Genomic DNA, 22,087 nt, shown 5'->3' on the forward strand with positions numbered 1-22,087 from the left:
GTTCAACATTTTTCTGTTAAGTCAAGCCCACTTTTTCCTTATCCCTTAACTTTAAATGTCTATGGGTTTTTTCTTTTCCGGTCTCCTGCATGATGTGGACATATACCTGGTAAATTCTCAATTTGAAATCAGCCTGGCGACCAAAAGATGTTTCTTTTTTACATGTAAATCAGTCAGAGGGCAATACCAGCCCCCTTAGTTTCACTTACTGATGCAAATGGAAATTAGAAAATATAATTACTAGGTAATGACAAGCATAAATAAACCATCTGCATCAGCAGATGGGATGGTTCTTTGTTGAGGATATCTTTTACTATCGAACTTTATGCAGGCAGCCACAAAAATGTACTCGTACTCGTACTCGTTGTCTTCTGCTTATCCGGGACGGGGTCGCAGGGGCAGCAGACTCAGCAGAGACACTTAGACGTCCCTCTCCCCGGACACCTCCTCCAGCTCCTCCGGGTGGAGCCCAAGGCGTTCCCAGGCCAGCCGAGAGACATAGTCCCTCCAGCGTGTCCCGGGTCGTCCCCTGGGCCTCCTCCCAGTGGGACGTGCCTGGAACACCTCCCGAGGAAGGCGTCCAAGAGGCATCCGGTATAGATGCCCGAGCCACCTCAACTGGCTCCTTTCGATGTGGAGGAGCAGCGGCTCTACTCCGAGCCCCTCCCGGATGGCCGAGCTCCTCACCTTATCTCTAAGGGAGTGCCTGGCCACCCTACGGAGGAAGCTCATTTCAGCCGCTTGTATCCAGGATCTCATAAATCGAGAGCTTAGCTTTTCGGCTCAGCTCTCTCTTCACCACTATGGACCGGCACAGTGCCCCTTACTGCGGCAGCCGCACCAATCCGTCTGTTGATCTCCCGCTCCATTCTTCCCTCACTCGTGAACAAGACCCCGAGATACTTGAACTCCTCCACTTGAGGCAGGAACTCCCCTCCAACCTGAAGAGGACAAGCCACCCCTTTCCTGTCGAGAACCATGGCCTCGGACTTGGAGGAGCTGATCTTCATCCCAGCCGATTCACACTTGGCTGCGAACCACCCCAGCGCATGCTGTAGGTCTTGGCTAGAGGGGGCCAGCAGGACCACGTCATCTGCAAAAAGAAGAGACGAAATCCACTAGTCCCCAAACCAGACCCCCTCCGGCCCTTGGCTGCCTCTAGAAATCATGTCTATAAAAGTTATGTGACAAAGGGTAGCCCTGCCGGAGTCCAACATGCAACGGGAACAGGTCCAACTTTGTGCCGGCAATGCGGACCAAACTCCTGCTCCGCCTGTACAGGGACCGGATGGCCCCTAATAAAGGGCCCCCGATTCCATACTCCTGGAGCACCCCCCACAGGGCATCACGAGGGACACAGTCGAATGCTTTCTCCAGATCCACAAACACGTGGACCGGTTGGGCAAACTCCCATGAGCCCTCGAGTACCCTGTAGAGGGTATAGATCTGGTCCAGTGTTCCACGGCCGGGACGAAAACCACACTGCTCCTCCTGAAGCCAAGGATCGACTATCGGCCAGACTGTCTTCTCCAATACCCCGGCGTAGGCCTTACCAGGGAGGCTGAGGAGTGTGATCCCCCTGCAGTTGGAACACAACCTCCAGTCACCCTTCTTATGAAGGGGGACCACCACCCCAGTCTGCCAGTCCAGAGGCACTGTCCCCGACCGCCACGCAATGTTGAAGAGGTGTGGCGGTCGGGGACAGTGAGGGGTGGGTTTGCTTGTTGCCCCCCAGCTCAGCCGTCTCATGTTGGGGTTTACCCCAGTGGATGCGAGGGTCGCATCCCTGCGCCTTCGGGTTGGGGACAGGTCTCTGAATGTCGTTTCGGCCTACGGGCCGAGCGGTAGTGCGGAGTACTCGGCCGTCTTGGCATCCCTGTCGGGGGTGCTGGATAGTGCCCCTCCCAGGGACTCCATTATTCTGCTGGGGGACTTCAACGCCCACGTGGGAAACGTCAGTGACACCTGAAGAGGCATGATCGGGAGAAATGGCCTCGGGCGGTGGAAGGAGTACTTCGAGGATCTCCTCAATCCTGCCATCACGCATTCCCTGGTGGAAACAGAGGCTGGGGACTCGTGGTTGGACTCTTTCATCACCCAGGCTGAAGTCATCGAGGTGGTTAAAAAGCTCCGCGGTGGCAGGGCTTCGGGGATGGATGAGATCCGCCCTGAGTACCTCAAATCTCTGGATGTTGTGGGGCTACAGTTAAATAATAAAACATTCATAGCATCTCAAAATCTCAAAATTTGTTTATGAAAAGATTTTTCAAATATTAGACATATTTTGTATGGCAAATTAAAATGTTTTTTCTTTTCAACTGCAGGCTAAAAATTTATTTCCAATGCAGGATATATCACAAAGTAAGAAATTTTAAAAATTGCACTAAAACAAACAGCTGCAAAGTGAACATCAAGGATACTCATGTCAACAGGAGGTTGTAAGAACTGACTATAGGGCAAAAATAGTAGCAAAGAGGCAGATTTTACAAAAGAAAATTAGTTCTGAGTTGATTTGTTGGCTTTGTGGAATCCTATGATGACGAGCCACTTTTATCTTATTCTGAAGCAATCTGAGCTACTCTAAAGCACTTTTTACCTAAGAATCCTAACTGAGATGGGGTAAAATATTATGAACATCAGTCAGTGGGAATGTTCCAGCTGCAAGAGGTTCAACTTCATATGCTTAAACCAGGAAACAAATCTGATGATCCAAAAACTGTGATGGATGTGGATGTCGAAGCTTAGGAAAACAGTGACAATAAAAATGATCATCTTTAAAATGGGACAGGTGCTAATTTATTTACCACAGGACTCATCTTCAGTCTGTTTCATTAGCGATTATTCTTAGTTAGTTCAGGTGGATGACTTTTGGAAGTTTTGCATATCATGGCAGGATACATACAGTACTTGGTACTTGAAAACCAAATCTGGCCATTCTAGTTCACCTTAGTCCTTTTTGTGGACAGCTTTATTGGGTTTCCGAGTAAACCAGTTCTCAACATACAGCTTAGGACTTTTTCTGCAGTCATACAGAATCCAAGTAATTAATGAAGATCATATTGTTAATGAAAACACTGAGAATATTCCAAATAGTCTTTGTGCGGATTAGCCATGCTTACCATGATCGCAGATCAAGTAATATGCACAGAATACAGAACTCGGTCTGTTGTAAGGGCACGTTTTATCCAGTTAAATAACAATTTACTACAAAATGGCAAACTAAATATAAAAACTAGGTTTGCCATTTTGTTTTGTAGAAGGCAAACTATTTATGATTTTTTATGATTTTAAAGCGAAGTCTGGCCAGTACCTTTAAAGTTTAAACAGATTGTGTAGGGGTCTGGGTTAGAGTGTGTGTTTGTGTTTTGTGTGAAACTTTGTTTTCAGTTTCCAGATGGTGCAGGAGTTTCTCAGGTGTGCTGGGTGACAGATGCAACTGATCTGCTGATTGCATGGAGGAGTATTTAAGCAGGAGGCTGTCAGCACTTCGATGCCAGAGTGTTTGCCTACGGTGGTAACAAGCTCAGCCACTACTAAGCCATGCTTTGTGCTTTGTTCTTTGTTCGAAGCTGACTTTGTGTATGTTCCTTTGCAGGCTAAAACCTGAATCTTTTGATTACTTCGCTGAACGTTGACTTCGGTTCCAGAAGTTTTCTGGACAATCAAGATTACCTAGGTCTTGTGGATTTTGTTCCCAAGGACCAAGCTGGCAGCTTCCTGTTTTCCTCCGTCTCCTGAACCAAGCCATAAGCGTACCCTGTCCACCCTCCAACACAAGTACCTGTACATTGAACTAACTCCTAATCTCACCAGAGCTCACTCAACAGCACCAGTGAAGCCATCTGGATTACTCTGTTTTGCAAGCCTGCACCCTGAATCCCTCTACCCCTGGTGACCTGACTGCACTTATTTAGTAAGCTGTTTTCCTGACTACAACAGTTACCTTTTGTTAATTCTGCAACTTAATAGTTCCTTGTTTCACCAGTTCTCCTCCTCCTCTTTCCATACAGTTGGCGATTCACCCGTTCACGTTCCAGACTCCCTTGCTGTAAATAAAACACCTTTTACTGACTCAGTTGTTTCCTCAGAGTGTTCTTCTGTATGTGGGTCAGATCTATTACGAAAACAATGACAGATTGAGGTTGTTGCAGAAGCCCGCTATTAATGGACAGTCTCAAGTCTGTTTAATGAGCACTCAGTTACACCTTCTTCAGAGTTGTTTTACTGCTAAAATGGAGAAAATTCAAGAAAACATTGTTTTGTGCAAATGTTTGGTGTGGGAAGTTATATTAGACTGTTAATGTAATAATAGGGGAGGTGAAAATTAGGCTTTACAGAGAAGCAACAAGAAGGGCTTTTCTACCAAGACAGTTCCACCAGTTCCTAATGGGTTTTGTTAATGAACATGTTTCCTTTTTCCCAACCAAAGAGCTAAGTCAGCACTACTTCATGACATCACAATGCACAGTTAATGGTTGACGCTCCACCTGTTTCAGTGTGCGTTTTTGTGAAGGATCTTATTAGATGGAAACAGTTTAAACACACTTATTGTTTATTACCATGTCCCTGAAAAACAGATGCCCTAACATCTCCACTTTAATTAATTAATGTTTTCAACAAGCGGGTCTTTGTGAATGCCTCACAATCCTAATCAGCAGTCTGGAAAACAGGAGTTAAGCAGAACTATGAGAGCATGCTAACTGGTGATATTAAAAGGCTGACAGTGTATTTCAGAAAGAGCCATGTTGGGATTCAAACCCAAGACCTTCTTGCTGTCACAGTGCTAACCATTACAACACAGTGAAGCATGCATTATTGCTTCAATGAAAAATAATCAACTGAGACAGTTTTTTTTATGCAAATCCAACATTTTAGCATTGTTTTACAGTTCATCTATTCTAAATTTGACTGATCAAAAAGTAACCATGGCTCCAGAGTTTAAACATGGCGCTTAGAATTTCCTGGCCTTCTGCTGCTCCCTATGAGCCCACCTCTAGCTCCTGACAAAGTGGTTCTGTCCCCTGGGCCAGCAGCCAGGTCAGCAACTTGGTTTTTTAGGGTTGGAGGCAAAGCTTGGGGCAGTAGAAACCCAAAGAATAAATATTGGAAGAAATTTAAGCTTGTAGGTATCTGAATCAGACTGGAACCAGATAGTATCATCACCAATGTTGTTATAGTACAACTTCACCGTTTGTTGAGGATTTCAGAGATTACTGTAGGCAACTAACCATTAATAAACAAACAAGAGATACTTCTAGATGTCTTCACAGGAATCTGGTTCTCATGATATTCTACCAATCTGTTCATGTTTTGTAGATCAAGGACTGTTGAACATCTATCAGTTTTCCAACGCAGGTCAGGTGGTATGCATTTAATCTCTTGAAACTCACTGTTATGAACGGTACAGGGAGAAAAGGAGGGATGGGAACTTTCAAAATTCAGAGTGAATATCTCCATCCATCTTTGAGCAGAAAAGCGAGCGAGCAAAAAAACAATTAAGGGTCAAGAATGAGGCAGGTTTTCTGTAACCGCATGAAGCAAACTGCAGGGTAATCAGTTCCAAATATCCTATGGGTGAATGAAAGGGAAAGAGCACCACTAACGGATACAATGCCCCATGATCGCCACATAATGCATTCCCAGCTTTAGGGTTGTATATCTTCGGGAATCCATATAAGGGGAGGTGGGATGTGGGGTGTGCCCTCTCCAGTGAGCGTGTTGGAGTGACACCACATCTGTTCAACAGCAGCGTTTTCTTCCACAAAAAGATCACACTAAGTACATAGATTCTGCTCTAATGTAGGCTTAGAAACATCACAAAGAAAATTGGACTCAGGTGATTGAATAAGATTTTTTAAAAATATAATAGAGCTGCCAGTGTAACCTGAAAATAGTCAATGTAAATAACATGATCTATTGGTGCCATCTGGAGAACACTAGGTCAAAGAGAAAAGAAGAGAGAAGAAGAGAGAATGGGAAACAGTTTAAAAGGTTCTTAAACATGTTACATATCACAACCGATCCATGGGCAGCACCTTGCCAAAGTCTTCAAACTCACTGAACGTTTCCACATTTTGTTACTGCAGTACTGCATGCTTGTGAGTTTACAAATAAAAACCTGAATAGTTTATGTTTAATTTGAGCTGGAAAGAATACAATGCCTAAGAACTAAATATTCAAGTTAAAGAGATTAAATAAAATAATTTTCATTTAATAGTCATTTGTTGTACATTCTGTTTTTGCTAACACGTTTGACTGACGGTAGCACTTCCCCTACCATTATCCGAGGTGGCGCCTCGGCCGCCAACAAGGCAGTAATAGTTTGATTGCACAGTTATTGTCACTAATTTTATTAGATCCCATCGTTAGCGATTTCTGTCCCTGCATCGTCACTACTCTACTTTCTATGGACAAACTTGAGAAAAGCTGGACAAAAACATACTCTTCATGCTCCGTATCACCAACGCTGACACGCTGAGTTATGCCAGGCTCACACTGAACGCGGTGCAGCTGCGTTGCTGCTGCGGTGCAGACGTGGTGCGGTCGTGCTGCAGAAAGCAACTCACTGCGCTGCGGCCAGCCCACCCAGCTACGGCTCCGGCTGTGGAAACAGCGCTCCCGAGAGCAGAGGTTTACGTGGGTTCACGCTCTTTTCGGAAGTTCACGTGAGAACTGGCCCGCACATTTAGCAAGTCTCTCATGAACAAAGCCCATATTTGGCCGCACAACCACTGTCTCATAGTTTTCTGCAGCATGCATTCAAAACAAGAGAGAAAAATCCCTGTCTGCTCCTTTCTGTTGCTATCCCTCTAAATGAGTAAAAACAGCTATGGATTTCATTTTCTATGGCAAAAACCATTATCTAACTATCCTTTTACATCATCAAATGATGCCTTGTTTCCTCATTTTTTGTTTTTTGTTGTTTTGTTTACACTAGTCAAGTTAGCATATGTTGGTGGGTTAATTTTATTATGAAATTCACCGGAACTCTCTCCTGTCTGGCTTATGTGCGCTTGCACACAGATGAGCACACTGCTGACAGTGGACAGAGAGCGCACAGAAAAACATACCGCTAAAACCTGGAAAGCAGCCAGGGATATCTACGGTTTTTAGAGTAAATAGGGCTGATTACATATGCCTGCCACACTTTTAAGATTTTTTTATTTTAAAAAAAATTACCTTCTTTCTTCCATTTATAAATGGTGTTACTTTGTGATGGCGTATTACCCAGAATCTCAGTAAAATACATTGAAGCTTATGCTGAAAATGTGATGATAATGTAATGTGTAATTTTGAAAAAGCTCAAGGGGTATGAATACTTTTCCAAAGCATCTGACAAGTAAAATAACTTCTCTCAAGGCATGTTATTGTACATTGAAACACAAAATTAAACCAATTATCTAACTGTATATTAATAGCCAATTAGTTCAGTGTTTCTCTTTAAAACAAAGCGTGTAGAAATTATTGACTGAAATTAAACTTTAAATTGCCCACCTTTCCTTTTTTTGTAATACAGAAACTGGGTATCTAACTCTTATCGGACGCATGTAAAGGAACCTGTACACAACACATAAAAGTCATACGCTCCAGTTGTGTCTTTGTTTGTAATTAATCTGTGGCAATCTTTGCACTTGAGGAAACCGCGAGGAAGGACGGGAGGGAGTCTAAAGATAAAGAGATTAAAAAAGATTTTAAAAAAGGAAAAAGGCTTTCTTTTTTTCCTAAATTGGGTCCCACTGCTGGACCAAGGGGAAGTGGCATTTCAGGTCTCCTTTCCCCCACAACGCCTCACCTCCACTTGTAGTGGACGCCTGGAGCTAGGCCTCATTACACAAAGCTTTGTAGGAGTGTGAAGTGCCACCTTCAATCCCAGTAATTTCAACCCAGTGCACCATGATTGTTCCTCCTTAGCAGTGCAAATGAGCTGGGAATTACCTACCTCCTGGATTGCATTATCTACCCACTTGTTAATATGAGACCTATGGCCTGACAGAGAGGAAGAGATGATGTCAAAAGACAGTAAAACTAACTTAATAGGACTAAAACTGATTTTTAACTGGGCCCTGTGACAACTGCTTTACTTTTTTGAATGTTTTAGTTTTTGATAATTTTATTTTGAATGTTATGCCTTAACATGAAAATAACAGAAAAAATATTTCAGGTGTTATAGAATCATAGAAAATGTTATACTTTTAAATTTTTGAAATATGCTTTAAAATCTGTCTTTCAGTAAATTATTATTTTTGAAAAAAAAAAATCTTACATGTGTTTTATATTAGTGACAGAAACAGAAATTTGGAGATTTTAAGATATTCAGAAATGGACTATGTGTGTAGACTATGTTTTCTGTTCTGGAGCTCATTTAGACTAATGCTAGTATGTTTCTTCTCTGTTTTTACACCACCAGTGGCAGTTCTTGAATGTCTACTGCACTAGGTGTACTCAGTGTACAAATTATGAGGACATTTTCTGATAAATGAAAAAAGGTGAGACAAGAAGACACTCTCTTTTTTAAAACAAGGGGAAAGTCCTTAGTTTTTTTTCATAAAAAGGTTTCAAAAATCCCAACTGTGTCTTAAAGAATGAAATTCAAACTCTATCTTTACACATTGCACTGTGGCACAGTTGGTAGCACTGTTCCACAGTGTGGAGTTTGCATGTTCTCCCTGTGCATGTGTGGGTTCTCTCTGGGTACTCCAGCTTCAGGTTAATTGGTCTCTCTAAATTGCCCTTAGGTGTGAATGAGTGTTTGTTATGTGTGTCTCTGTGTTGCCCTGCGATGGACTGGCGACCTGTCCAGGGTGAACCCTGCCTCCCATAGACTGCTGGAAATAGGCACCAGCTCCCCCGTGACCCTGTGTGGAAGAAGTGGGTCTAGAAAATGGATGGATGGATTAACCTTTACACATTTATGTACATAGGGGTTTTTATCATTGTTTTTCCTAGGACAAGGCTTTTCTGGGCTGAGATCTCTGGATGTTTCTCCAGGTATCTGTTGGAGCCACATCCCCAGTGTGAGAATGACAGCCCCTGGTGCTCCAAAGACCACAGGCACTACTGTAGCCTTAACCTGCCAGACTCTCTCTAGCTCTTCCCTGAGTCCCTTGGTGTTCCTTTTTTTAAATGGCAACATCGATCACAACAGCTGTCCTCTGCTGGTCAGCATTATTTGTCATTATCATAATTGTTGCTTTTATAAATGCCTTTTATAAAGATTTAAGTATAGTTTTGAATTGAATCCCCCCTAAAGTCATTTGATTGATTGATTGATTGATTGATTGATTGATTGATTGATGGATTGATTGATTGATTGATTGATTGATTGATTGATTGATTGATTGATTGATTTTGGCAAGATTTAGTCAAGCTCTGAAGTCCATAGGGTTATGATGTTCTTAAACTATACCTATTTATATATTAACCCCACCCAATACATCTCTGACACATGTGGAGCAGACTTTTAAAGCAAATTGATTGTTCGCATGTAGCATAGTGCTCACACTGCGGTCTGCTGCACAGATGTATGTATGGATGGGTGTCTTTATTGCTTGCATAGAGAAACAAAGAGCTGGAGCAGCAGGAGGTATTCTTCAGAGTAAGAGCTGGCATTTTTTGAGCTTTGCTGTGAAAAATTCAAGCTGAAATACAGAAATAATTAATTGTTTTAGAAATTTCGAGTTCTAAATGCATTGCTTTCTTAATATTTTCAATTTAACAACAATGAAACAATTGAAAACCAACATTATTTAATATAAATATATATTTATGTAAGCCACCGTAGCCCTTGGCACCAATTAAGCTAAAGAGGAGTTAAGGTTTTTTCTATCTCCACTGAAGCACATCTGAGCAATGCATGAACAAAAAATAAAATTCATTCATAGTTTATCTAAATTAATCACTTAGCAAGAAAAGGACATAATAATCAGTAAATACTGATTATATTAAATATTTAGTTTTTGCTTAAAAAAAATTAATAAAGAATTTTTGAAACTTTACAGCTTTACAATTATACAGTTTACAGAAAAACCTATAAAGATATATAGATAATAATAAAAAGGAGTTGCTATATTAAAGCAGAAATACGCAAATACAAACTTGTTTGTGGTTTATGGTCTTCGTTTTTATTTTAACCTCAGTAGATTCCTCTGTGCTCTGTTATATTTTGATTTCCTGTGTTCACATCATTGTAATTTCGAACCATTCTCCTTTACTACCTCTGTCCATGCACCCCCCACCCCTCTTTCTGTTTCACATTCACTTTATTAGTCCCACCTGTTCCAGCACTTCCACTTCAACTTAAATAATCCAAGCTTGAACCACACGAAGAAGAACCCTGTAAAGTTAAAGCTTTGATTAGGAAAAACTATATTTGTCTCACTTCCATTCGGTTCACATACTGTATATGAGCAGTTAACAGCAACTCCTGCTTAAATGCTTTTCAAAACTATTCAGAAAAACTTGGAAGGAATGTAAAATAGAGTAGGGTGTATTGCAAAAGTATTTATTTCCTAATGAACATCTTCACATTTGTTCAGATGATAAGCACAAACTTTGAAGTATTTTATTGTGACTATATGTGATATATACAAAGTAGTGCATAATTGTGAAATGCAAATAATGGTTTTCAAAAGTTTTGAAAATAACAACCTAAAAAATATGGTTTGAATTTATTTTCATCCTGCTTCAGATTAGTCCAGCTGTCCTATAAAGGTTTTAGAGGTGTGTTTGAGAACATTAGTAAACAAACAGAATCGGGAAGAGCAAGGAACACAAGATAAGATGAGATACAACTAAATGGTTTAGATCAAAGTATATTTGTGTGTTAGAATGACCCAGTCAAAGTCCAGTCCTATATCCAGTTGAGAATCTTGAAGAAAAATACACTATTTTTTAAATCAGACTCAGTTTGAGCTACTTTGAAAAATATGCAACTAATTTAGTCTCTCGCAATGTAAAGCTGGTAGAAGCATGCCCCAAAATACTTACAGCTGAAACTTAGGGGAAATATGGTTCTACAGTGACTCAATGGGGCTGAATTTATTCAGAGTATGCTTTTCAGATTTTTATTTGTACAAAGAAAAAGTAAAAGCCATACTGTATTTGTTTTACTTTTACTTTACATTCGAGCACTACCCTTGTTGGTCTATCACACACACACATCTTAACAAAATACACTGAAGTTAGTCATTGTAAAGTGACCAGATGTGAAAAAGGTCAGAGGGTATCAGTGTTTTTGGAAAGCAATAAGAAGATTTTTGTGAAATACTTTTAGAAATGTAAGCTGACAAAGAGATTCGCTTTGAACAAATATCAGCTTTCTCGGATGTCTAAAGATGGGATCAGCTCTCGAATGACCAGTAAATACTTATAAACAAGTTCAATAGTATTTTTGTCACTCTTGACAGTTTAACAGAGCATCAGATCTTCTCACATGCACATACAAGAACTCACAGCAGGTCCACATATTGTTTGATAGAAAATAAAAAGAGATGAAAAGGGGATGTGGAAAGAGGTTGAGGACATGAGTACATCCCCTCTTGGAGGACATTCAAGAGACTTTCAATCAAAGCCGCTTTCCTTCCGTCTATAAATACCAGCTCAGTGAATAATATCCCCCCCTGCTGAGGGCATCCAGTCAAATCCAAGAGCTGTTTAACACATGACAGGCTCTGAAGATAATTCAGTGCCAGATTGCTTTGCTTACTATACATTGTGTATCATACAACTGCAGATAAAGCAGTGTATTAATTCAACACGCTGGCCTGACAGTTAAGACATGTCTATCAAAAGTTGACACCTAAATCCCTCCTAATTTATTGCATTAAATATGTCTTAAGTTGTCTATCCTGTAGTGGGTGCTTAGAATAAATGTTGGAAACAGCTTACAAGAAATTTTCACAGGTTTCGGTGATTATGGTATGAGGCAATAAAAGGGACAAGATGATAAAATAGGATATGCTCTAGTCATATGAGGCTGCACCGATTATTGAGTTCAGCTGCTTAAAATGTTCAGTTGATTGTTATTCAAGTGACGTGTTATCCAGCAAACGGAAGCATAGACTGCTATTCCAACGGAGCATCTGTAAACTTCACAAACTGGATCATTAGTGGATTCAGAGGTTAAGAATCCAAGGGATAAGACTAAAAACACAGATAATATATGTACTTCTGTAAACCAGTAGCATGGTTTGGTTTAAGACCTCCCTGTAGGCACCAATTATGGACATCAAAGAGAAGTTTGAAAAGTTTATTAATACAAATAAATCAATGGCACTGAGGAGGAAAAGTAAGTTGTTATTTATAGGAATTAGAATATGGCGGGGAAATGTTAACTTACTGTTGGAGAGATGGTGGAAGTCACGGAGTGACATTTTGGACTTTGCTTGTGGCTTTGTACTAACTTTTGTTTAGTTGTTTCCATTTTGGATTGGGCTTCATGTTTAGTAGTTCCTTTCCCTCCCTCTATCATTTCCTAGTATGTATTGTAGTCCTGCTTTAGTTATTGTTTTCATTTGGTTTGTTTATTTTGTAACTTAGATTCTCCTTATGGACTCTTTGTTTATTTCTTAGGTTATTGTTTCTATGTTCCCCTCTAGTTTCTCTGTTTACTTTAGTTCATAGTTATTCTAGTTCTTTATTTCCTCCTCTGATTTATTCTCTTGCTTAGTTTGTGTTTTCTGTTGTTTATTTAGTCCTTTCACTCTTCCTCTTCCTCAGCCTTTGTATTTGTTTCACCTGTTCCTGCTGCTTCCCTGCCTCCTTGTCGCACCTGTTCTCAGTTCCCTTGATTACCTGCCTTTGTCTTTCCCCAGTATATTAGTTGGTTTGGTGTCTCTGTTCATCGCTGGTTCCTTGTGTTTGTCACTACCCCTTTCCCTACCATGACTATGTTTTGTTTATGCTTTGCTTATGCTATGTTTTGCCAAGGTACCTGCAGTGTTTTGTAAGTTTTGGATTTTGTCTCTGATTCATACCTGCAGTGTTTTTGTTACGTTTTTGACCTTTTTGAGAATAAACTAAGATGCGGCTGCCAAGCTCTTGTCTGCACTTTGGTCCGACCCAAAATCCCTCTTCGACAGTGGAGTTCCAATGGTGGAAGGTAAGTGTACCCACAGAGGCTGTAATTGGCAGGTAGTGGAGAGTGGTGCTTGTTGGTGATGATTTCCTTATTCTTTTTTCTAGGAGGAAAATTGTGAGGAAGTGGACAGGTAGGTGGACAGGCAGATGAATTACGGTGGATTGTTGTAGGTAGGCCCTAACAGCATAAACCAAGGGAGCGACCAGGGAAGTGGTGAGAAGATTCACAGAGGGAATCCAGGAACGGAACATGAACAGGGAATCCGATTTCCTGAAGGAAAGACAAGAAGAAGGTAAGCATAGGACCTTCTTGTAAACGTAGATGAAGAGATGAAAAGGGCCTGATTAGGCAAAACAATCTGGCATCTGCCTCAGGGAATCTGCTCCTCCTTAAGCTCCTCCTGACTGGGCTTGACGACCTCCAACTGTGAGGATGCACCTGCCAGTCACACCCTGCAATCAGAGAAGGTACACACACTCACACACACACACACCTGCACTGAGGAGGATGAGCCTTTTTAGCCTCTCCCTTATTCAAGGGTCACCAAAGCAAGTCAATGCAACTTCGACATAAACTTGGCAGTGTTTTACATGAGATGCCTTTTCTAATACAGTCTGGAAAAGCTTGTGTCGCCTTAACTAAATACTTAAATAACTCCTCACACATTTGATACTGGTACATAATTTGATCTCAAGATAAAACAGGAAAGTGAGTTTCTGGGGTGCATTAGCCTCACAACTCTGATAGACCACACATATGCCCCAGCAATGATTAGACTACCTAGTCTACTAACCTCATGCTGATCTATGCAGACAGATGAAGATTCACACTACTCACCATGCTAAATGCTTGGGTTGGCAAAAGCCCAGGTGGGGGGCACTTCTACATCCCCAGATGGCCAAACAATCCTTAAGTACAAAATAAATAAAACAAGACTGTGATCTTATGCCAAATGTAGGGTGTCTCGTTCTGTCCCAGTAAAACACTGTATTTCTCAAATGTAGATGCACAGATCCAATACATTAACAGTTCTTTTTAGCTGCTATAACAAGAAAACCTTTTTTTTTTTTTTCTCCTTTAATTTTTTTCAGAAGAGGAGAGGTGAAATGAGGAAAAGGGAGGGGAGGGGGAGCCTTCGATTACAGATGCAGAGAGGAGAACTTGTGCCAGCTAGCAGAACTTTGAAAGTGTAATGCAAGAATGGCAGATCACAGAGGCCAAAGAAAAATGATATTCTCTTCCTTGCAACTCCCCCAACCAGGGACTTTGTTGTGGGGGCTTCTGCTTTTAACTGGAAACAGGTTCTGTGTTTCTGCGGCATCCCACACGCACACCCGTGTACACAGGCGTGGGTACATACAAGCAAACTTCCTCATTTTTCTCTTCCTAAAGTATGGGGACAGTTTGTTAAACCTGATCCAGTGTGCAAAGCCTTGCTATCTGCAAGATGGTTGTCCTTAGCTGTCAGTGAAGACACAGGGTCTCCAGGTTGGGTTGTTCTACTGCAGACCCCAGGGGGAAACCAAGGAAGTTATGGAGCTCAGAGCTGGGAATGACATCAGATTCTAATTGGTTGTATTCTAGCTGCTGCTCACCAAGCAATGGGATTTGCTATATGTTTGCGGTTCTTTTGGCATTACAAGCTAATGTGTTGACTGTGTCTTTTTTTACCTTATGTGTACAAAAAAGGTAAATGTTCACAGTTATTTTATAGCACTATACAAGCAACTGGTTTAATAAGATACAAACTGTCATAAGCTGAGAAATAGCTGCAGCGTTCAATGCATTCTGTCTCCACGGCAGCCATGTTGGATACTAAACTGCTCTGACTTTCCCAGTCAGAACTCAGTCTTCTGGACTGCAACATCCTTCTATGCACTTTTGTCAAATGTGTGGGAAAAGAAATCCGGAACAACAGGAGTATGGTATGTTCTAAATCTGTCAGACCATCATGTATTTACCAAAGGACTTTAACACCAAGGGTTAGTAGAGAACCAATAATGGTTACTTGTCTAAAGTTCTTCTTTAGTTACACTGGCTCTATCATTTTCTATTTTTACCATTAGAGCTGATGATTCCCACTGTGTACTGTTCCTGGAGCTAAGGCCAACTTTAACAGCTCAGACTGAAAGATCTTGGTCTCAATGTTTTCCATTAGAAAGAAAAGATGGAAATCGCATTATTAAATGTATTCTGATCTCATCAGTGCGAGACACACACTTTGGAACACAACAACTTTAGCTTTTTACACAAGAGGCTATAAAGAAAGCCAGGAAGACAACATTTGCAAAATATTATGTTGCAGGTCTGTTTTAGATTAAACAACTTCTTAAAATGAACACTTCTTGATTTTCTGCAGCAATGACCCAGCGTATAAAGGATAAAAGTTAGAAATGAGACTTCATCTTTTAAAGAATGCCAACACACACGATCTGAAAATGCACAACCTTCCATGTTTGTCATTCGTGATTTGAAGTGCCTTGGTTTTGCAGATTTCAAGCTCTGTCGAATCGAGCTAAAAATGTGTTGCATTAACGTGGCACTCTATATTTTAGCAGGTAAATATGGGTTTTTGTGCTTTTGCCATTCAGGTTTTACATTTCAGGTGAGGAGCAAACCAGCAGGCATCAGACATTGTGCCAATGCCTGTGGGGAGGTGGGCAAAGCTTTGACCGTGTTGGTGGATGTCTTTTTTTTTTTTTTTTTTCTTCAATTTAGCTGATTCACATAAATACGAAAAATATTTGTATGCACATGCCCACCCTTCCAAAGCCAGTTGGTATGCAGAAAAGCACAGTTTGTTTGGTTTTTGGGAAAATGACGGTTTAGATTTCAGTCTAAATCAAAAGCCAATCCTGCCAAATTCTACAATCAAAGCACCCTTAAGGCCAAGTTAGTGGTAGATAAAGTGTTAAGTTAATGCATAGATTTTTGTTTTTTATATTTAATCTTATTTTTATTAGTCTGCTATTACGTCTCACTGCTTTGATAGTGGTGCTGAAACAGCTACCAAGTGAAGCGTTTCCCATGCATCTCCACTCAGTTCAACATCTGTTGCATATCAATTAAACTCTTCGCATTTTAACTCTTCTCTCAGTTCTTTTAGCTAAATTGTACTTTCCAGTTGTCCTTGGATTGACTGAGCTCTCCATAGTATTCCTTTACTTGCAGTCAGATTTTCATCTGCATATGAAATTATGAAAATCATATGCATACAACAGCAAAAAGATTGATAGCCTCCATTTTTAATCCAAAGGGTTGAGGATGAAATTGAGAATTTAATTATGCATATTTTTAAAACATATGCACATTTTGTCACATTTAGCCACAAACTTCAATCTGTTGTATTGGGATTTTAGGTATCAAACCAATGCACACAACTATGAAGTGGAAGGAAAAGCATACAAAAAACTTAAAATCTAAAAGGTTTGTTCAACCTGTAATTACATCTGTGTGTTTTGGCTTTGTTCATCTACATACAGAGTGCTTTGCACATTCTCCTTCAAAATGGCTTAAGCTCTGTCTGATTGGTGGTAGAAAGTCTGTGAACAGTCATTTCACAATTATTAAATGCTTTGTTTTGGTCTATCACATAAATTCCCAATAAAATGTTTGTGGTTGTAACGTGACAATAAAAAAGGAAAGGTTCATATACTTCTGCACTATAAGTTTTAGATGGCCTTTTTTTTCTGTCTGACATGTTAGTTTTCATTGTACAATCTCAATTTCTGTGGCATAATCCAGACAGAATCCTTTAAAGTACTGTGGTATGTCACCAAGTGTGAATAATGGTCAGACTATTAACAGTCTTTGTTTGATTTTTCTAGAACTGTTCCCAAGCTTTTATGTCTAAATGTTTTTACTCAGATAAATTGACTTCAGGACATAAAAAATAAAAAATATACATAAATAAAGCATAAAATGGTACCACTCTTCAATAAGGCTCCCATCATAGATCGCTAATAAATAGTACAGATATGCTATTAATTTATCTGTAAACACATTACAAATAAGTGTTTATAATGCATTAATGGGGAGGGTGAGACAAAACTGATTGGTTTCTTGCCAAATGGTGAGTCAAATCTGTTCACCTGTATATTTAATGTAGAGTTGCTATTTTAAACATTTGAGACTAAGCTATCACCTTGTAAACACAATTTATAAACATATTTTTTAGCATATAACATATTCTACTTAATCACTGCATTATAAACACTTATTAATCATTTGTAATGTGTTTACAGATGAATTAATAACATATCCGGAAACTCTTTACTAGCAATCTATAAGGGGAGCCTTATTGTAAAGTGGTACCCATAAAGCTAACATATGATGGGCTGCCCTTCACTATATTGTATGTGGTAAATATTCTGGAATCACAACAAATTGCATACATCTGTGCCATAAATACTGCACAAATGTGTGTGTCCTTATTTTGTTTCTTTTGTTTGTATTTCTTTCTCTCATCATCTGAAAACCTGCTGTCTGACCTGAAGGCCCATTTGGAAAGTTTCATGTCCAATCATCTGCCCCTGATATTGAAATCCCCAGTGTCGTTTTCTCTAATCAGCTCTCTTTAAGACACTCTATCCAGTTTTTCCATAATTATGTACATTCAGGCACAATACAATGCACAGCTATAACTGCAGAATTTCCTGCTGTTTTTGGTCTGCCACCAGAGACGCAGTGTTTTAGCACTGAGGAGCCAAGTCATGTGGGAAAATGGTGTCATGTCAATATTTATTTAAATCATTCTTATCCGCATCTGCTCTGTGTAGTCTGAGGTTAGCGGATAACTCCAAAAGAAATTCAAGGATATAGTTGAGCTACAAACAGCACGAATCATGGTCAAAGCCCCAAATAACCAGCTACCAAAAAACATTTAAAAACTGTTCAAGAAAATGGAGGGAGATTATGAGTTAAGAGGATCATATTGATATCAAACACCCATTACTAGAACAACAAGGAAAACTTTCTGCATGTCTGTCTGTGGGGTAAAGCTCTGGAACAATAGGAATGCGGAGCTCAAGCAATGTTCCAACATTAAACTGTTTAAATAAATGGATAGTGTACTTAAACATTGTTATTATCATTATAATTGCTGTTGTTGCTTTTATATGTAGTATTGCTGCTGACATGTAAATATAATGTATAATATATTATTTGGAAATATGCAGATTTGAAAGGGAATACATAAATTATAGCACATTATTGAGACGTTTTTATGTAACTGGGAACAGACCAGTTATAAAGTGTGCCTGGTAAAAGGGTGGGTCACAACAAGCTTATACATATACTGTGATGGACTGGCGACCACTCCAGAGTGTACTCTGTCTTTTGGCCATTTGGACAGCTGGAGGCACGAGCCCCACCAGGTATAGACATTGGATAGATGACAGATTCGATTTTGAAACAAACTGCTAAAACAGCAAAGTAAATCCTTCCTTGGATCTGTCAGGTAAATATATTTTGGTGCTGTAACTGTGCAAAATAAAATTTGAAAGTTTAAATGTCTTCTTAATGCAACAAGGACTAATATGCAATAACATACATGTACTATCTGGGTCTATTTGCCATCACAAATTATGCTGCAACTGCTTGGACTACATTATGGCATTAGTATTCAATGCTGTAAGCTATTTCAAGGATGTCATGCCAGTGATATTTAGTAAAACAGCTTACACTCATATTGTGTCTCCAACACTGTGTGATCTGGCAGGAGAATGCTCATCTGCTTTTATTACAACACTTTTAACATTAGTTATAGAGTATCATTTGAACGTCGGTTACATTTGTTTTAGATTTCTTTTTTAACCTTACTGAATAAGTGTTTTTTTCAGTTTTTCACTATTTTTCAGTCAGGTTATACTGCTGAAATAGAAAATGAATTTATATTAGGTCTGCCTTACACGTTTTCAATATATTTGAATATTATTGAAAAGTTTATTTATTTCAGTAACTCAGTTCACAAAATGAAACACATTATGTAGATTAATTACAAAGTGATTTTTTTCAAACCTTTATTTCTGTTAATTATGATTTTGCATGAACAGCGAATGAAAATACACTATTTTAGATTAGAATATTACATCAGACCGATAAAAAAGATTTTAATACAGAAATTTGATCATAAAGAAAACTATATTTAATTACTGCTTAAAGGTTGTTAGTTTCAAAAGGTTATTTTAGTCTTACACTTAAGTGATCTCTCTCTAAAGTTTAGACTAACACTAACACAAAGTTTAATAAAAAGTCAAATAGAGGGAGTGGGGTTATTCATGCAACAAACCCACTCTTAGGTCAGGATTGAAATATGGATTGTAAATAAAGTAATTCAGCTGTAAATTGAAAAAAATGGGAAGATTAGGTAAGAACTGAAGTAACTTAAATGTCTCCTTTCATTATGGTACTTTCCTTCTTGGTTTTCAACAAGGCATTTCACCTCCTATTTCATGTCATGTCCAACTAACCCTTGGAAAACACAGACTTGTAACTCTGACTTGTGCATGGAGCATGCTCTGAGGGTGAAGAAATGAGCTTCCTTTTACATAACTGAATCAGACAGAATTCCAAAATATAAAAAAAATAAAAAGACAAGAAAAATGATTTCACACTGGCGAGAAGGTCAAACTTAAAAGAATACAAAAGAAAACAGAAGGAGGAAATGTGTTTAACCTGAATCGAAGTGAAAGTCAGTTTTTAAGGTTGCCTGCTCTTGAGTCCACAGATGTCCCATTTTGATTTTCAAAGCTTCAAGCATACTTGAGATGAATCCTGATTAAGTCTGAAGAAATGCTTGAGCAAAAATAAAATACACCACAGCCTTTTTGGTTATATTTGAGAAGAAAAGCATCCTCTGCATGTGTGTGGATTAAATCATAAAAATCTGAAGTGAGTTTTCCTCAGATTTTTTTTCCAGACATCATATGTTCCAAACATCCATCAATCATCCACTACATGACATTTTAGGCACTCATATGTGTCCTCCCTGATTTAAACACAGTCCTTTCACACAGAGACACTGCAGAAGTAACATGTTAATGAAAAAATGTTTTACGTCAAAGGAAGCTGCTAATCGTTGCCTTTAATTTTTGTAAATGGTGAAAAAAATATTGTTACTATTTTTAGGCATCTGGCATGGTTTAACGATGCCTTTAAGAGGAGCCAAAAATTATTTTTATTCAACTAAAACATAACATCATGAGGAATGTAACCCCAATATAAAAAAAACTAATGGAAACTCATTCATTCGTTCATCTTCTATACCGCTTCTTCCATAGTGGGTCACGGGGATTTTTGTTCATTTGGATCCTTCAACTAAAACCAAATTTTGCAGAGAGGTTAAAATGATCAGTGTGATCTTATTGTGTAATCGCATCAGTCCAAGGAGAAATATGTAAACATATACACTGTATGAAACGTTTTGTAGCTCATAGAAAGTTTAGTCAGTCAACATAAGCAAACTTAAAGCAAACATCACAGTACATCAGTGGGAAGAAATCCTTCATAAAATATAACTTACTGATCATATCATTAATCATATATATTAATCATTTTTGCACTTGCATGAACTAATAATCCTGTGAAACAGCTTAATTTTCTCCACTGAGACACAAGTCTACAATAACATAAAGTCAGATCCAGTCAGTTTTGCTCCAAAACCTTCAGGTGTCTGCTAAAAAGCTGGAGATGAAGAGAATCACAGTAAGCTGAGCTTTTATCCAAAATAACCAAAGAATGACTTCAGGGGAGGAAAATGCACGTTTTGGAATGGCCTAGTCAGAGTCCAGAACTAAACCTGACTAAAAATCTATGTGGACAGTTGTAGAGGGCTGTGGACAAGAGATGTCCTGGAGAACCTTTACAAGGTTCAGTGGACAAATATTAGTCAGCATGTGGGATGCTGACAGAATCCTACCAAAGACAGTTGAATGCTGACATAAAATTTAAAATGGTTTATCATGGTTCCATTTCTTGCATCACACAGACCTGCCATTTTCATAGGGGTAAGATAATCTTTTAAAAAAATCTGTTGCAACCATTAAAACATGTTTTATTTTAATGTTCCTCTGCATTTAAACCAACTGAAAATAGACTTTAATCATGCCCAGACCAGAAAGAATATAGTCAGCTCAAATATTGAAATATATTTAGAATAAAAGCCTGGCAGCCTTCATCTATGTTACAACAAACAGCACAAGTAAGACCCAACTTTAGAATAAAAACAAACACTTCTATTATTTGCTACCCTGTCTTTGTTTTCCAATGTATTTAGTCTTGTAATAAACTCAAGAGAGACAGCAGTGGAGGAGCTGGAAACCTCAGCAGGGCCTGATAACACCTTGTCAATTCAATCCACATGTGTGGCGGCGTGCTGGGCCACAGCCTCGGGGCAGCGCCTCAGCCAGCATGTGGAAGAGGTTTTCCACTCAGCTGAACGTCCAGTACCTCCACCAGGATCACCCTGGAGCCAGCTCCTCCTAACTCTGAGGTATCAAGCATTGCGGCCAGCTGTGGATTAACACAATTTGCACCTCCTCTTTGTGCAGGTAACACCCACACCTCCATGTGAAGGTCCACGTTTCACAAACACTGAGACAAACAGTACCAGCAGACGACAGGTATCTTTCAGGAAGGCTGGTTGTGTTGCTAACAATATTACATTTGCAAAGAGTAAATTCAATTCAAACACCATAATGCAATAAGAAAGGGATAATCTAATTTGTGCTCACTGCTGTTTTAAAATGCTTGAACAACTTCTTGAGGCATTTTGTTTCGTCCTCAGAGAGCTGAGACACTGTGGCATTCATTTTTTTCTCACGTCCTGCTATCGATCAATCACGTATGGGTAGGGACCCTATCAAAACAGGCTCACGATATCAAAGCTCGGGACATCTGTGTTTTATATGTACGTATACTCAGTGTCTGTCAATCTATGCTCCACTTGACAAGAGTTTCTTTCTTATTTTCTAACAAAGACCAGACTAAGTGAAGAGAGGCACAAATAAG

The 22,087-nt window shown here is 39.4% G+C and overlaps 2 long non-coding RNA genes across 3 annotated transcripts in view; one reads left to right on the forward strand and one right to left on the reverse strand.

The window, feature by feature from the left end:
- The window catches only part of LOC124871900, a 50,848-nt gene that overhangs the window by 21,784 nt on the left and 6,977 nt on the right, over positions 1-22,087 (reverse strand). The gene's annotated exons all lie outside the window — the stretch shown is intronic.
- LOC124871897 lies at positions 12,862-17,136 on the forward strand. The gene is made up of 4 exons (XR_007039147.1): positions 12,862-13,099; positions 13,183-13,370; positions 13,453-13,545; positions 14,170-17,136. It is a non-coding gene; the product is annotated as an uncharacterized LOC124871897 (long non-coding RNA).

Source organism: Girardinichthys multiradiatus, chromosome 7 (genome assembly GCF_021462225.1).
Source record: "Girardinichthys multiradiatus isolate DD_20200921_A chromosome 7, DD_fGirMul_XY1, whole genome shotgun sequence".
In the NCBI taxonomy this organism is placed as follows: domain Eukaryota; kingdom Metazoa; phylum Chordata; class Actinopteri; order Cyprinodontiformes; family Goodeidae; genus Girardinichthys; species Girardinichthys multiradiatus.